This window comes from Schistocerca gregaria, chromosome 6, assembly GCF_023897955.1.
Source record: "Schistocerca gregaria isolate iqSchGreg1 chromosome 6, iqSchGreg1.2, whole genome shotgun sequence".
Classification (NCBI taxonomy): domain Eukaryota; kingdom Metazoa; phylum Arthropoda; class Insecta; order Orthoptera; family Acrididae; genus Schistocerca; species Schistocerca gregaria.
In genome coordinates this window covers 533867105-533882911 of record NC_064925.1, presented here as the reverse complement: position 1 = coordinate 533882911, position 15807 = coordinate 533867105, and positions in this window count along the sequence as shown.

Below are 15807 nucleotides of genomic sequence, written 5' to 3'. Positions count from 1 at the left end.
TATGGCACCTAACTTCTGAGGATTAGTCCCCTAGAACTTAGAACTACTTAAACCTAACTAACCTAAGGACACACACATCCATGCCCGAGGCAGGATTCGAACCTGCGACCGAAGCGGTCTCGCGGTTCCAGACTGTAGCGCTAGAACCGCTTGGCCACTCCGACCGGCAATCTACTTTACAAACTGCATGACTGTTCTCCATGACGAAAATACAATCAACATTTTTGGTCTCATCATACCGTAGGCAGTAGGTTCAGACGCTGCTCTAAGAAGGCGACATCAATGATCTGAAACCAGCCTTAGATTATTGTTTGGCTGTCACCCATGGAGAATGAAATGAGACGTCAGGACGACAGTGGTTTATTTAAGTAACTTCTATATTTTGGCCGTCGGCTGTAGTACATCAGTCCGTCTCTAATGATCTCGTTGTTGATGTGTCGTTAAAACACTAACTACCGCCACCACTATAGAACACCAGTAACACCTTGGTGGAGGCATCCAGTTGCTTCTCATGCAAAACGATAAAGGTGTGCTATTGCTGACAGTACGAAGAGTAGGGCCAAGTTTGGTGTCACTCAAATGCTGCTGTGAGCGACGTCTCTGGATAGGACCACGATGACAGCGAGGAAGGGCAGCTGGCGCTACTGCAGAGGCAGCTGTGCGCGCAGGTCTGGCGGTACTGCACAGGCAGCTGTGCGCGCAGCTCTGTTGCCCCATTCCATGGTCGAACAGTGGATCCCATAGTACTCTGGGTCTGAGAGACTCGTGGTGTAGGTTGTGACACTGATACGAATGCCTGGTAACTTGTACGTTCCAGATGACACAGACTCTAAATACTTCAATGGTGTCAAGTAAGGAAAGGCTTCCATCCTTTCTGCTAGTTTATTGCAGCATAGGCTGTTGCTATCGCACCCACCTGCCTCTTATTTGCAACACCTGAAGACCATGTTTTGCATTGCAACGCGTAACACTCCTGTCTGCCTGAAACTGGTTCTGTTCAAACTCACTTCCGTTTTGGCGTACTTTTTAACCGAAAATGGTCAGTAAGCTACAATTGGCTAATATTTACTAGCCACACACTCAAGCAAGTTTCGGCCAACGAAGCTGTTTGTCATTCGTTGGCCCTTCTTGGAGTAGTATGTACACGCATTTAGATGTGACCGATTGGTTACTTAAACCTCCCCAAAGCGAGCATGAAAACTGGATTTAGTCCCTTTTTTGACAAATAAGAACTCCAAGGTTCTGTGGAAGTCTGGACGTCGGGTTTAACATCGGATAGAGCTGACGGAGGTCATCCCACCGCTCTACGTCTCACTGCGCCGACGTTCCCACAGGTCGGCTCCTGTGAAAGTTTTTGGTTTTGTGGCAAACAAAACGATACTTCCTAGCTTTGACAAATCTGAGTCTCCCTCTCATTCAGAGGAAGAAAGGCAAGGCCTTCATCCAAAAATGGACGCATTAGAAACCTGTCGAGAATGATACCCAAGAAGTTGGCCGTTGTAATGAATCTTGCTCTAGAGACATTGACCTACAAATCTTTTCAATGGAGACCCTAATGTAATGAAATGATATTATCCTCTGTTTTCACGAAAAGCAGCACACCTATTAGTATTCATCCACTATAAAAACTGTATGCTTAGTAATATACTGAAATGTGGTCTTTTCGAAACGAAGGCCTCGCCTTTCTTGCCTCTCAGAGCTGCACCACGATCGGCGTAAGTCGATTGTTGATCACAGGCAGTCAATGACGAGACTCCTCTGGCCGAGAGAGAGACTCGGCTTTGGGAAAATTGGGAAGTATCGGTATATATTGGCACAAGACCAAAAGCTACTACAGGAGCCGGCCTGTAGGAGTCACAGGTTGCTGTATTTGTTTCAGTTCCATCGTGGTTTGAAAAAACAAAAAGAAGGCAGTCGCCTCGTCCTCCACTCTGAGACGAGCATTGAAGCAAGATATTCGTTTTGAGTTTAATATGGACGCATTTTATCACCCATGTGAGACACAGCATGCGGCGAAAGTTTCACTTGTATTCACATCACTAGATTCCGCAATATTGTGAAAGTCACGTAAATTAGTGCCTGCTGGTGTTGTCTTTTATATCTGCGTTTCACATGTAAAATATTAGGGATTTCTTCACATTTTCAGTTGCATCAGAACACGTTGTGACCATAAACCATCTCTGTGCTAGGCATGTCTAAATTAAAATGTGTTGCAAGCGGTTTTTCCCACTCGCGACTATGTTTTCAAGCAATTTATAATATAATTTCTTTTGTGATTGTGAAATGTTGCTGGGAATATATGTGAAGATACTCTGATTCGATGTGTCTTCATAACTAACATGAGGCAAATATATACACATCCTGTTCCTGTGATAGATTTAGACTCCTCGAATTCATTAGCTCACATCTTTTTACCGGAACTACTAACTCCGCAAAGAATATCTGCTTCCGTGTACGGATATTTTTTTGTATTTTTACTGGGAAGCTAGTTTCTCACATTCATGTGACATTCGCTCCGGGAGTACACTGCACGTGAGTAGCTCACAATTATTTGCAACATATTTCAGCATTCCAGGCAAGGTAAAGCTGATGCTGTTCTCAAGATATTATACTGCTGAGATTAGGTAATCGTAATTCGTCGCATTCACCATAAAAGCTCTATTTTTCAGGTTATTAAGCAAACAGGTGGTGAAATTTACCGCACTCTGAGACCGCGTAGTATAGGGTTTGCCTTTCACGCACGTATTCAATATTAAACTGTGTTACTTCTGAATTAATTCCTCAGTTTTCTGTTTTAAATTCTTCTGGGCCTGCAACGTTAAATATGTATTGCAAGAAAATTGTGTGCATTCAGCCAAAACTCTGCTTTGTGTAACAGTTGTTATTATTGTGAGTTTTCATTATTGACGTGAAAATAGTCACAATAATAACAACTGCTACACAAAGCAGCGTTTTGGGTTAATGTACACATAATGTCCTCAATTTTTTTTGAACTTTTTGTAATCTTGCCGTATCCGTCAGTATTTAACACTCAGACTGCGTTATCAGTCGGTGATATTGACTGTCTGTGGTGCTTTTGTGTTCATCGACTTGAATGAATATTCGTGTGTACTTCCGAAAACAGTAGCAACTCACACTATCTAATTTTCACCATGGACGTGCCTAATTATTTAACTCAGAACCGTTACGAAGCAACATTTAAACATATGAGAGCTGAAACAACCGGTGTCAATACCAAAGCTACTGTGCGTTTCGAATTAGTAATCCAAATCCTAAAAAAATATTTTAGAAAATTTACTTGGTTATTTTGGTAAAAGAATCCAAATAAATCACAGTACCATATGTTAATTGGTAAAGCACTTTAAAAAATCCAAATAAATCACAGTAGTACCCTATATTAAATTTGTAAAGCACGCACGGTCATTTACCACTTTGGGAATGTGTCACAATGACGATTTTCAGAATGTAAGCATAAGTTTCTGTCATCATATAGCTGCGAGATTTCAAATTTCCACATTTTAGACCGTCCATGAATGATAAAAAAAAGTCTTCTTTAAATCGACAGCTCGGTGGCAGAAACATATTAGCATACGTCACAACTCGCACACATTTTACAGATTTAAACGTATAGAGAGGCTCAGTTTCCTGACAACGTCATTGAACTCACATATTTCTGAGCTAATACCGCAGAAATACGTAAAGAAAGAGGTAGAGGGCTAACAGAAGCAAAAGAAGACATACTTGGCGAACAATGTTGTAGGGAAACGATATGGCTAATAGTGACAACATACGACGGTTACTGAAATACATAAATGAAAAAAATTACATTACATTAAATTTCATTTGAACCGCATTTGGAGCTATTCCGAAGGGAAATCCTTATGGCGATAGGAGAACGAAATATTGCAGATCTGTGCATGATGGATGATGCCCTCCTGAGTCGTCTGCAGCTGGATACCGAAGCTACAGCAAGTTAGTTAATATGGAAACACAATTGTTCCCCTTGACGGATGCAAAATCCGTATGGTGAAGATACAATTACTAGTCGATTTGTTATGGATATAGGCGGTAGGAAGCAAGCAGTATCGTATTTCATTGACGTTCACATTTGCACTTCGATAACATTAGCGCCACACAATCATTGGTCTAAAGTTCATAGATTTTAAAGTACGCAGAATCACGTCTCTGGAAGCAAAATACGTTTCGTATGTTTTTGCCACATTTCACAACCACGAAATAACAGTTTGCTGAGTAGCCTTCACGTTCAGAAAACTGTTTAGGTCATTTCATAATTACCTTTACTGTGCTAACTCGCACGATACCGCTTTGGCTTACACAAGAGAAACATAAAACGTAAGGTTACACGCGCAATACAAGCTGACACTTGGGAAGTATTTTCTATTTACGATGGCTCCCATCAGCCACCGCCCTGAGTGTCAGCTACGAGTACCTGAGTAGTTTCACCTCCTCACGTCACATTAGTGTATGCAGTCCATCCAAGCAACAATCACGGCATACACACTGAAGCCCGTGGCATTTCACTGAGGTTCCACTATTTGAACCAGTCTGATATTTTCTCCACATAATGTTCAAGACAGTTTTATGTTCATACATTATTCGAAATGTACGTGATCGGCAGTCTTGGCACACATTTTATTCCGGCCGGACATCAATCAGCTACTGTCATCTGCGTTCAAGTGGACTCTCTTATATTGACACACTATCGAGTCATCACTCGCTCTCTCTTTCTGGCGTACCTTTTCATTATACTCATTTCCTTAGTAACGTACCACAAAGGTTTACACTAAATTAAAATACACTCCAGGAAATGGAAAAAAGAACACATTGACACCGGTGTGTCAGACCCACCATACTTGCTCCGGACACTGCGAGAGGGCTGTACAAGCAATGATCACACGCACGGCACAGCGGACACACCAGGAACCGCGGTTTGGCCGTCGAATGGCGCTAGCTGCGCAGCATTTGTGCACCGCCGCCGTCAGTGTCAGCCAGTTTGCCGTGGCATACGGAGCTCCATCGCAGTCTTTAACACTGGTAGCATGCCGCGACAGCGTGGACGTGAACCGTATGTGCAGTTGACGGACTTTGAGCGAGGGCGTATAGTGGGCATGCGGGAGGCCGGGTGGACGTACCGCCGAATTGCTCAACACGTGGGGCGTGAGGTCTCTACAGTACATCGATGTTGTCGCCAGTGGTCGGCGGAAGGTGCACGTGCCCGTCGACCTGGGACCGGACCGCAGCGACGCACGGATGCACGCCAAGACCGTAGGACCCTACGCAGTGCCGTAGGGGACCGCACCGCCACTTCCCAGCAAATTAGGGACACTGTTGCTCCTGGGCTATCGGCGAGGACCATTCGCAACCGTCTCCATGAAGCTGGGCTACGGTCCCGCACACCGTTAGGGCGTCTTCCGCTCACGCCCCAACATCGTGAAGCCCGCTTCCAGTGGTGTCGCGACAGGCGTGAATGGAGGGACGAATGGAGACGTGTCGTCTTCAGCGATGAGAGTCGCTTCTGCCTTGGTGCCAATGATGGTCGTATGCGTGTTTGGCGCCGTGCAGATGAGCGCCACAATCAGGACTGCATACGACCGAGGCACACAGGGCCAACACCCGGCATCATGGTGTGGGGAGCGATCTCATACACTGGCCGTACACCTCTGGTGATCGTCGAGGGGACACTGAATAGTGCACGGTAGATCCAAACCGTCATCGAACCCATCGTTCTACCATCCCTAGGCCGGCAAGGGAACTTGCTGTTCCAACAGGACAATGCACGTCCGCATGTATCCCGTGCCACCCAACGTGCTCTAGAGGGTATAAGTTAACTACCCTGGCCAGCATGATCTCCGGATCTTTCCCCCATTGAGCATGTTTGGGACTGGATGAAGCGTCGTCTCACGCGGTCTGCACGTGCAGCACGAACACTGGTCCAACTGAGGCGCCAGGTGGAAATGGCATGGCAAGCCGTTCCACAGGACTACATCCAGCATCTCTACGATCGTCTCCATGGGAGAACAGCAGCCTGCATTGCTGCGAAAGGTGGATATACACTGTACTAGTGCCGACATTGTGCATGCTCTGTTGCCTTGTGTCTATGTGCCTGTGGTTCTGTCAGTGTGATCATGTGATGTATCTGACCCCAGGAATGTGTCAATAAAGTTTCCCCTTCCTGGGACAATGAATTCACGGTGTTCTTATTTCAATTTCCAGGAGTGTATTTGCACACTCAAAAATAAAGAAGTTAACAATAAATACATAGTATAACAAAGTCCACCTTCGTACCTGAGTGGTTAGTGTGGATAATTGATATGCAGAGGACCTGGGCTCGATTCCTGGTACTACCAATGAATTTTCCTTGCTGGAGGAGAAGGGGGCATAATAAGCCTTCGAATGGCAATTGCGGAGCTACTTTGCCAAATACCAGCTGTACCAGGTCGGCTAACCTGGGTCTAGCGAGGTGTGCGCTGACCCCCACTCCCTACATACCGCATTAACACGACGCCATTGGCTGATGAATAACACGGTGGTCGATCGAACTCGAGTGTCCCATCCGCGGTCATAAAGGTGACGCAAATGACATACAATGAGGTGAGGGTACCTCATAATACTGTTCTGGACCTGCTTCTGAACTGCATACTGCAGAAAATCCACGTGCGAAGAGTTAACGAGCCGTTGGACGTCCCTGCAGAGAAAATTTGTCCCATGCGCCTCTGTAGCCATCCGCAACTGCGAAAGTGTTGCCGGTGCAGGTTTCTGTACACGAGCTGACTTCTCGTTTATGTCCTGTACGTAATCGACGGGGTACAAGTCGGGCGATATGGGTGGTCAAATTATTAACTCGAATTGTCCAGACTGTTCTTCAAACAAGTCGCGAACAGTACTGGCCTGCTGACATGAAGTACTTCCCTCCATAAAAACGCTGTTGCTGTTCGGGCTGAAAACTGTCTGTCTGCGAGTAGCCGAACATAGCCATTTCCAGTCAGTGATCGGTTCGGATGAACCAGAGGTCCCATTCAATTCCATGTAAACAAAGCCCACACCATTATCGAGCCACCATCAGCTTACATAGTGCCTTGTTGGCTGTTTGGGTCCATAGGTTCGTGGGCTCTGAGCCACACACGAACGCTACCATCAGTTCTTATCAACTGAAATCGGGAGTCATCTGAAGAGGCTGCGGTTTTCCAGTCGTCAGGGTCCAGCCGATGTGATGACGAGCTGAGGAGAGGAGTTTTTGCATAGATGTTACATCAAAGAGCGTGGTCATGCAAAAGTCACATTAAGTGAAAAACAGAAAGAGGATTAGATGATAAGACAATTATAGGTAGTATCCATGGTATCGTTAAGAACTCTGCCAGTGCGTTGTCCTTTTATGCCATGTGTACTCGGTGCCACCGCCATCTGTATATGTGTATATTGCTATCCCATGGCTTTTGTCACCTCAGTGAAGTGAAAGTCACACACAGTTGAACATCCTGCTATAGTAAGATTCCTTTAATTTATGTCTATGGTCAGAAACTTTTATTTAAGAGATTACCGGTTTCGGTCAATAATGACCATCATCAGATCTGTTATATACGAACAAATCCTAATGTAATGCAGCCATAGTGGCATCGTCAAATGTTCAATGGAGAATCAGTTAAATTAAAGGAAACCTATTGTATACACGGCTCACTGTTTCATTCGCGACAATGTCGCAGCTTGGGATCCTGCAATAGAACAAACGACGTGATCCAGGAAAGATAATAATATTTCCGTATTGCACTGATTTAAAAGGAGGAAATAAATAGCACCATTCACAATTAGGAAGGTCTACAGACCATTCTTGCCTACTGTACAGTTCTATCCATCGTATCTATCTGCTACAAGTCACAGGGACTGTAAGTCTTACCAAAACGAGTACTTGCTTATTTCTCACAAATTCTACTCATTTATTCATTCTATTGCACTTCTCTAATAAAAAGAATGGATCGTTAGATATCACCTTTGCGCGAAGCGTTAGGACCATATTGAACTCTTTTTTTTCTCTGCTCTGGGTACAGAACTCTAAATTAGCGAACTATATGAACCGAATGCAGCCCCAAGGCAAGTCAGTCATCGTCAGAGAGCTGGGCGATGTTAAGATACTCAGCCTGCTGTCATACGTTGGTATGAAGACACCAGTACCCCATACCAACGAGGCAGCTGCTGTCACCATTACCGTGTCTCGAACCCTCGTGTGCTGCCTTATCTCCCAGGCACTTGTCAGACCTGCATTCTGCCGTCACCTCTACGAGGGCCAGTTGTCTTCAAATGTTGCGAGGCTCGGACTGAAGTCCACCCAGCTCCATGCTGCTGGGGTCCGATGCCACAGACCGTAACGCCGCAAGTAATAGCTGGCCACATAGGATCCGATATTAGCCATGAATTGCGGACATTTTCGGTGAATTCTTGAGGACCTGTACATTACTGGAGGCACCGCCTTTCTGAGACCTTTACTCACTCTTCTGGGAACTGCGGATCCAGCCCTTTGAGCAGGTACACATACGTGCTGATATCTGCGATGGCCTTCATAGACCAAATCCGTCAGCTATAGGCGAGTTGGTGGCTGGGTGGCTGACAAGCTACTCAGACAGATCTGATCGCTACGCTGTAATCTTTCTCACAGGATTTTAAAGAAACTATTTGGTTAAAAAGGTTGGTCTCTATGTCACTTATTGGTTTATATATCACCTTCATGATGAAGTGGTTATTACTTCGTAATGGTCATACGTATTGTGATATTTTGCATGTAAGTAAGACACTACCTGGAACTCGAAAATATTGTAATGAAAAGTAGCGGTCGCTATGAATATGTTTTTGGTGCATATAACACCACAAACAGCCACTCATTTTGCTGACACATAGAATTCTCCTTTAGCCTTGGAATGAGGTCTCTATGCATCACCAACCTCCAAAAAATGACGTCAGGTAGTGCAATCACTTGAGACCATGAGCAACAGCAATAAAGTTACAATGAAACACTCATACCACCTTTCACATCTCACAAAACGTTCTGCTTATCGGAAGGAGATTTTGAGAAACGATAGCACCTGACGAGGAGAGTATTTATCTTTATCTACTGTTATATCACTGTAGCCTTTCACAATGGAATGAAGTAATTGTTTAAGAGTCATCGATAGCTGGTGAACTGAGTTAGTGTGGCTTTGCAGTATTTTAAGTGTGGAAATTATGATTTTATATTTACATCAAGAATGTGTTTGCACGTAAGCTTTTCTGCTGATTTGTCCTCATTTCATCATTCTTTCAGTATTCTATCGCAACTAGAACTGCATTAGGTTGTCAGCGAAGTGATATTGTGCTAAACTCCACTTTGTTTTCAAAAAAAGAAGCAAATTTTAACATGCCAACCAGGGAAATGTAGGTGATATTCGACATCCGCCGTTGATGATTAATAGGTTTTCAGGTGATTGCAAGTTTCATTTAATACAAACATAGTAAATTCTAATAATTTCTTTGTTAAAATTGACACATTAACATTATACGAACAAGAACAAAAATCACGTTATAAAAGGGATAGTTGAAAGATTTGTAGACAGTATTCTATGTCTTGAACAAAGGATTATAAACTCTAACTACATTGCCAAAAACATGGAAGCAGACTGCGTTTGCTGATGTGAGCGACAATCGAACAAATAATGTTTTAAGTAGCACTAATATCTTTTGTTTTTTGATGCTGAAAGGCAGCTTGCAAATATTCCATTACAGACCATTGATTATCCTTTATTTTAATAAAACGAAAAGCGTTTGGTGAGAAAATAATCACTAAAGTTGTTACCTGGTACTTACTGGAATTGAGGAAAACGGGGAAGGGATGACCCACCAATATAATTTTCTTTTCGCACAACCTGTTTATTTAACAACTTATAAACTGTGTTTTACAGATAATCGAAGAATTTAACTACAAAATTTTCTTTAAGAGAATGAACAAATTTGCAAAAATTTTTGACCTTAACCCCTCAGTTGAATAAGCTTTTAATCTTTGCAAAAGAAATCAGAAATGCTTTACTGCAAAAGAGCGAACAATATTACAATGATTGCAAGACGGCCGGTCCTACAGCCTGCCCGTTGTCGGGTGAAACAGCGGCGTTTCTGCCGCGCTGGACACAGTCTGTCTCATTAAATGACCTTCTGTAACACATGAAAATTATATAAGCACCACTGATGACAAGAGTGTTTTAGTTACTCAAAACGGAAGACTTAACTTTTAATTTGAAAGCTGTATGTCGAAAGGTACGTCGTTAAGGTGCGCACCTGTGCTTAAAGGTTAAACAGATTACCAGACAATGTGACAATGACAAGGATTACTTCAAAGCAAACAACCTGTTAAATTCAGTCGGCAACAAAGGTGCGAGCGGATCCCAACCCGTCCCTTCTGACAATGTTATTTTGACTAAAGCCCCGGTGACAGTCGTCTGTTAATATTTTCAAGGTTAAACTTATTCTCAGTTGTTAATACCGCTGTGAGTCTTTTTTAAAACATTACTTGTCAGTACTTATTATAAGTACCACAAGATCCACCTAAAATACACCAATAATGGCCCGGATTTTCAAACACAACAACGAACAGCTTAGTATATCAGGTTGTTCAGATTAATACTAATGAGTGATTAGTGCAATTACAATCAAAGAATTGAACCCGTTAACAGCTAAATTTAACCACAGGGTACCTCTTTTGTTTAACAGCAACCTGTGCTTAGTACAATTGTTCCGACTGTATTTACGACGAAGAGCTGATTAATTAGAGCATAAATGACTGGGTACACACCGGAAAGGAAAGGCAATATAATACAGGGACAAATTTACAAACGACAACTATGTCATAGTACAATACTACTGTTTATATTTACGACCAAGGAGCCAACCAAGCCAAACACTGAGGGTCGGGTACAAACCAGAAAATAATGACATTGAAACAAATCACCACGAAGATTATACAATGTTTCTTCCCTTTATCAGCAAGCAGTTCCATGGATCCATGGTGCATCGCAGTGGTTACTGAGTGGTAGCAACGAAAGCCAGGTAGAAGAGGGCAGCCAGTCCACGAGCGGTCGTCCGACACAAATGTTGTCAACCAACCGACGGGATGTCGTCCAGCTGCTTGTTGTCCACGTTGACCCCGATGAAGTAGTCCCGTATCTTCGCTCTGCGCCGGCCCTCCTTGCGCAACTCGTTGTTTCGGCCGCTCGGACATCGTGACCACATTTTGTCGCGATGCTACAGCCAATCCCCAAACATAGTGCCTTCCCTCCCGGGCCAGCGAACCCTGTATATACACTCCTGGAAATGGAAAAAAGAACACATTGACACCGGTGTGTCAGACCCACCATACTTGATCCGGACACTGCGAGAGGGCTGTACAAGCAATGATCACACGCACGGCACAGCGGACACACCAGGAACCGCGGTGTTGGCCGTCGAATGGCGCTAGCTGCGCAGCATTTGTGCACCGCCGCCGTCAGTGTCAGCCAGTTTGCCGTGGCATACGGAGCTCCATCGCAGTCTTTAACACTGGTAGCATGCCGCGACAGCGTGGACGTGAACCGTATGTGCAGTTGACGGACTTTGAGCGAGGGCGTATAGTGGGCATGCGGGAGGCCGGGTGGACGTACCGCCGAATTGCTCAACACGTGGGGCGTGAGGTCTCTACAGTACATCGATGTTGTCGCCAGTGGTCGGCGGAAGGTGCACGTGCCCGTCGACCTGGGACCGGACCGCAGCGACGCACGGATGCACGCCAAGACCGTAGGACCCTACGCAGTGCCGTAGGGGACCGCACCGCCACTTCCCAGCAAATTAGGGACACTGTTGCTCCTGGGCTATCGGCGAGGACCATTCGCAACCGTCTCCATGAAGCTGGGCTACGGTCCCGCACACCGTTAGGGCGTCTTCCGCTCACGCCCCAACATTGTGAAGCCCGCTTCCAGTGGTGTCGCGACAGGCGTGAATGGAGGGACGAATGGAGACGTGTCGTCTTCAGCGATGAGAGTCGCTTCTGCCTTGGTGCCAATGATGGTCGTATGCGTGTTTGGCGCCGTGCAGGTGAGCGCCACAATCAGGACTGCATATGACCGAGGCACACAGGGCCAACACCCGGCATCATGGTGTGAGGAGCGATCTCCTACACTGGCAGTACTCCTCTAGTGATCGTCGAGGGGACACTGAATAGTGCACAGTACATCCAAACCGTCATCGAACCTATCGTTCTACCATCCCTAGACCGGCAAGCGAACTTGCTGTTCCAACAGGACAATGCAAGTCCGCATGTATCCCGTGCCACCCAACGTGCTCTAGAAGGTGTAAGTCAACTACCCTGGCCAGCAAGATCTCCGGATCTGTCCCCTATTGAGCATGTTTGGGACTGGATGAAGCGTCGTCTCACGCGGTCTCCACGTCCAGCACGAACGCTGGTCCAACTGAGGAGCCAGGTGGAAATGGCATGGCAAGCCGTTCCACAGGACTACATCCAGCATCTCTACGATCGTCTCCATGGGAGAATAGCAGCCCGCATTGCTGCGAAAGGTGGATATACACTGTACTAGTGCCGACATTGTGCATGCTCTGTTGCCTGTGTCTATGTGCCTGTGGTTCTGTCAGTGTGATCATGTGATGTATCTGACCCCAGGAATGTGTCAATAAAGTTTCCCCTTCCAGGGACAATGAATTCACGGTGTTCTTATTTCAATTTCCAGGTGTGTATATCTCCAAGCAAAGACCTTCTTAGGACACAATCCACAGGTACCAACTCTTCCTCATAGATATTGGCAATGTGGTCGCAAGAGGGATAGTCGATGATACAGCTGAGCCAGTGGCGCCAGACAGAAGAGTCTACTAACTTAATGGCGCCACGGCTCAAAAATACCTTCAATAATTTCAATAATTACCTGACAGAGGAGGAGGTCTCTTGAGAGAAGAGTAAAAGTGTGGGTTGGTCATGAGTTGTGTAAACCAACACTAATGTGAGCGCATATAAAATATTGCTTGAACTCTGTTCATTATTGTAGGCTACTACCCTGAACTGAGGGAAGACCATTTGTTTTACAGGTATTACAAATTACTGTACTTTACAGTAGCCCCAATAGCCAGAGCCTACCACAGTTTTCCTATTATTGTCATCCATACTTCCTCTCGAAGATATAGACTGCGTTCAGAGTGCAGAAATGACTACAAATAATAAAGTGCCTAAATGCCTATAAAACACCGCACTGTATAACATACTTATTGTGTGACACAGTTTGCAACGCCTGAAATCCATGGCCTGCTGCTTCTGGCTTGTTCAGCTTGATAATCTTGATTTTGCCCCCCCCCCCCCTCCTCCAACATGTGCTTGTTGGCACATCATAGGGGATACATACACGTGACTAATGCGCCGATCCGTATTCCGGCAGTGGCGACTGCTTCGCAGACTCTACGTACCTACACTGATGGAGTGTAGGCTGGCACGTTGAGGTTGAACCTAGCTGGTAGCAGTACTCCGTCAAACCATCGCACCTGGACGACGGACCTGGCCGCTATAAAATCGACCACGCACAAGTGAATTTGTCACGGTAGATCCGCTCAATAGGAGGGAGTTACCTGAGTGGTCGGTGTGTGTATGGGTGCCTTTAGTGGGAAATGGAGGGGCTCAGATCAGCGGCCTGTATCAATCGGAGATACTCATCGATTTGGTCTGAGGTTCTGGCCTGTTGTGGAGATCTGTGATCGTGTGTGGCCAGCTAACAGTTCTGCTGTTGTTTCCCTGGGCAACACTGCCATATCTCACGTCACTGGGATACTGGCTTACCACGCCCGAAGCTTCGCTTGGTTTCTGGCTGCTCCACCATCTGAGCAAAATGCTGCAGTCTTAGCATCCAGCGGTTCAGCACTGCCCAGTAAGCACTCTGCCACCCAGAAAGATGTTCTACAGGGCCATTCGCCATACCTACCATAAAGACACAGGACGTCATGCAACACTACCAGGCCATGTTCAGATTGGGGCACGCACATGTAACTGTTCAAGCTTATTGAACTAATAAATATTTTTCATGTTTTCCAACTATGTTTCTGCAGTCACCATCTATGGACCCCTGGCTCCTTCCCCAGAGTAAGAAACCACGACGCCCTAGGAGGCCATCGAGTATCTCCTGACAATCATGAAGGCTGCTCTTTCACCCTGCAGTGACCGCTAGACTACTGCATGCTACATATAAAATTCATTTCTCCATTTAGTTACTATAACTGTAAAATTTACACGACCACTAACCCAGTGCCAACAATCTATTCTGCATCCAGTTATACAGTGCCATATTTTCCAGATTTCCGGTGCATCCCATTTTCCCACTTATTGCGTCAAGTCGTAGCTGTCAGACTGGAGCCTGAGCTGCATAGACTAGATGCTCATGCTGCATTTCTTTATTACTGTCAGTTGTGGCCCATTCTCAACGATGAAATTCTACTTACTATGTAAGCCACATACGAGTTTCGGCCCACACAAGTAAAACGTTTTCTTCAAAAAACAATACTTACGTTTTATTAAACTCAGAAGACTCAACATCATTATGGTGACCTCCATTTGCTGCAGAAAACATACCTTGGGAACGGAGGAGCAGCAACATAAACAAGAAGAAATCACAAAACCTATTTTCCGATTGGCCAAGGAGTTAAAAGAAGCTGAGAACGTTTTATTAACGATTTACGCAAGACAGTAAAATACAGAGGATACCATCAGTGGGAAGACATAAGTTAAAAAGTCTTAAGTCATTTTTTGCAGAAAAAATTGGTCCATTCACACCTTTAATTCGAAAATGAATAGTTACTCAGAATATCGAAAGAATTAAAAGCAGCTAAGAAAATGGTTTGCAGCCAGAAAGGACCTTCAACAAGTGCTTTTACCAAATCACTGTAGTTTCAACAGCATCATACTACGTATGAACTGATCATACTGGGTTCATTCAGTTGGTAGTTGAAGTACATTTACATTCATCTGAAAATTGTCCCTCGATTATCGTTTAGACATTGCATGTAACCCAACACAAAATTGAGTTTTTAAAGGAAACTGTCCAGATAAGTAATTTTCCGATTGGTTATGAACAACACTGTCCATGAAATAGGTTTCATCCCACTCTGTAAGAAAATTCCAGTTGGTGCAATAGGCTAGGAGCGTAAACGAATAAGTGAACTGAACCGGAATTGAGAAAGGTAAATGACAAGTGAATTTACATCTAAATCTACATACATACTCCGCAATCCACCGTCCGGTACGTGGCGGAGGGTACCTCGTACCACTCTCCCTATTCCACTCCCAAACAGAACGAGGGAAAAATGACTGCCTATATGCCTCTGTACAAGCCCTACTCTCTCTTATCTTATCTTTGTGGTCCTTCCGCGAAATATAAATTGGCGGCAGTAAAATTGTACTGCAGTCGGCCTCAAATGCTGCTTCTCTAAGTTTCCTCAGTAGCGATTCACGAAAAGAATGCCGCCTTTCCTCCAGAGACTCCCACCCGAGTTCCCGAAGCATTTCCGTAACACTCGCGTGATGATCAAACCTAACAGTAACAAATCTAGCAGCCCGCCTCTGAATTGCTTCTATGTCCTCCTTCACTCGGACCTGATAGGGATCCCAAACACTCGGGCAGTACTCAAGAATAGGTCGTATTAGTGTTTTATAAGTGGTCTCCTTTACAAATGAACCACGTCTTTCCAAAATTCTACCAATCTACCGAAGACGACTATCCGTCTTCCCCACAACTGCCATTACATGCTTGA